Raw genomic sequence first — 2742 nt, forward strand, 5'->3', positions numbered from 1 at the left:
CGTAATCCGATCAAGCCTTGCTCTGGAAAACTGTGCAAAAATGTTTGCCAGTGCCTCCTGTTGCCCACTTTTTCTTCCTCGAAGAAACTACGTAGATTCCTAGGTGGACCCCCAAATGACCTGCCCAGTCCTCATCCTGAAAATTACACAGAATTTACAAGTAGTTCCTCCTAACACCTTTCCTTGTCTTCCTCCCAGGAACTATGGAATTTTGCCTAGATGGGTTCTACCTTGTAGTTGTCACTACTATCCTAGATTGCACAAATCTTCCTCGCAATGACATATACGCATTTTTTCCCGACAGTGCTCCAGAGCCTCTCATCCCAGCCTAAGTTGTGCTCTGTGTAGTTTCAGTGCCTTGTCCTCTCTCCCGGTCAATTGCACCTGAAACGGAAAACAATGCATCACGCTAGAATAGGAGGTTTCTGGATTTGATGTTGTCTCATCATGAGTGATTTCAGGAACAAGTACCTTGATCAAACATGGCGCAGCAATGAACAAGATGAAGAAGGAGTACATTCTAGAGGACTTTCTTGCAGTTGAACGAAGGTACCAAGAACATGGAGTGGAAAGCAAAAGGGATAAGTGTTTATAAACCATCAAGAAAAAACCAAGACCATCAAAGACCCCATACACTTTTCCATGAGGAGATGAAGACACGATACACGAGAGAACACCCATCACTCAGCAACATAGCATCTTGACACAAACACCACAGTTAGCCAGTACATGTCAGCAGTTTCATTTCGAGTTGTGTCACAAGTTGTCTTAGCCACATCACTAATATGGCCCATACTTGTTGTAATCAAATGTAATGTAATGTGAAATTCCAAGAGACGCACATATGAAGTTGAAGAGTCGCCTCACTTGAAAATTCATAAGAATTCAAACAGTCATGAGGGAAGTCGAAGAGTCACAAGGATTAGCTATCCCCCTTGGCTATATATAACCTCTCATTGTATGAGGAAAGTACTTTTCACCTTGGCTACTCCCACATAGCCTTGAGAGTCTGTAGTATGTTCTTTGAGGAGCGAGGAGTGGCTCCAATGTCCTTCTATTGGGGTTAGTGATGTATGGTGTACATATGTGTCTTGGAACTTTTTCTTAATTCAGAAGCATGTCTCAGACTAGCACGTGTTCACACATGTTTTGTATCCATTTGTAAGGCTATTCTTTAAATGTTTGTAATGCATGTTTCCTTCACCTGTACTAAGATAGTTGAACTAAATCAGTTATTTTAGTACTTACATTGTTGAAGATGTGTTGTATTTTTTATCACTGTTGTCTCGTCCATGTGGCCTACTCTATTAGAAAATAGACATACCATTCTTATGTTTTCTTGTTTATAACGACCCTCACACTCATGTGGACTACTCCACTAGATAGTGTACGCTTTTTCCCTTGTACTTTGGTTTTAATGACTGTGGCATCCGTTGTGGACTATTCCACTGGATGCTAGACAAACCCTTGTTGATTTCATGTGTACCTCTCCTTGGGTGGTACTAATACCTCTCATCTAGAGGCTTATGTTTACCCTATCCCTTACAGTAAGAGAACCCAGACACAAAGTTGCATTACGCACTCACCATGCATACTCACCTCGCTTTCTTGAAGTTACAAGAATAACACTCTCATATGATGAATAGAAATAGCTAAGGAAAATCTCTAAGATAATGGAAATCGGAGCATCATAGCAGATGGGACTCCTACACCAAATGGTGTGAGTTCTAATTGGGACTTCATACTGGGGAGATCCCCTAAATGTTGGTGGGTCTAACACCGTCAACATTTCTGGGGCTAGAAGGAGGGCCGCCAATATTTTATGATTGCATGTCCTCTGAACCCTACTTTTCCATCATCCGGTCGAGGCAGTAACATGAACTCCCTATCTCACATATGAACATAATAAATTTCACTACACCCACAGGAGTAGTAGTCTCGTCCATTGAAGAAGTCATCCTTGCCACTCTTGAAGAGCTACTAGAAGTTGTTGAGAACGAAGAGGAACCTCGTGTTTTCCTAGAAGGAGAAGAAGTTAACAACTTTCCCTTGGGCTCATGTTCCATTGGAGGCAGTGGAGGGGAAGGCAGTGAAGGAGGCGGAGGCAGAGATGAACCAACAGATTCAGAAGTTGAACCGTCAGATTTAGAATAAGAGGAGGAGGACGAAGAAGAGGACAATATGGCTGATCAAAATCTGGAATGGATGACACATGGCCCATTGGCACTCCAAGGTGTCTTGCACAATATTCCAAGACATGCAGAGAAGTTGTTAACGAAGTATGACCCTAACAGAATAGTGAAGGAAGAAGACCATCTAGACACGTTCTACCTACATCTGCAGACACTCGAGGTACGTTATGATGATGTTTCATGTAGACTGTTTCCATGTACCTTGGATGGTAGAGCATCTATATGGTACCATAGCCTTTCTATCAAGTCCATTCAGAGCTGGGGCATGTTCAAGAGAATTTTCCTCAAGAAGTTTTTTGAGGAAAAAACGCTTGCCATGTTGTTAAAATAGTTGGGTAGTCTCAAAATGGAGCAGAAAGAAAAAGTGAAGGATTTTAACCAGAGGTTTAACCGTATCTTGAACAAGTTCACTGCAGACACTAAACCTCACGACTCCATCACCATTGACTACTACACATCTACATTGTCGACCAACATTGCGCAGTTTATCAAGCGAGCTCTAAAATCAACACTTTCAGAAAATTGCCCAGAAGCAATTGATGTGGAAAAA

This window comes from Pinus tabuliformis, chromosome 8 (genome assembly GCF_031772625.1).
Source record: "Pinus tabuliformis cultivar Carrire ecotype Pingquan chromosome 8, CPIR1, whole genome shotgun sequence".
Taxonomy (NCBI): Eukaryota; Viridiplantae; Streptophyta; class Pinopsida; order Pinales; family Pinaceae; genus Pinus; species Pinus tabuliformis.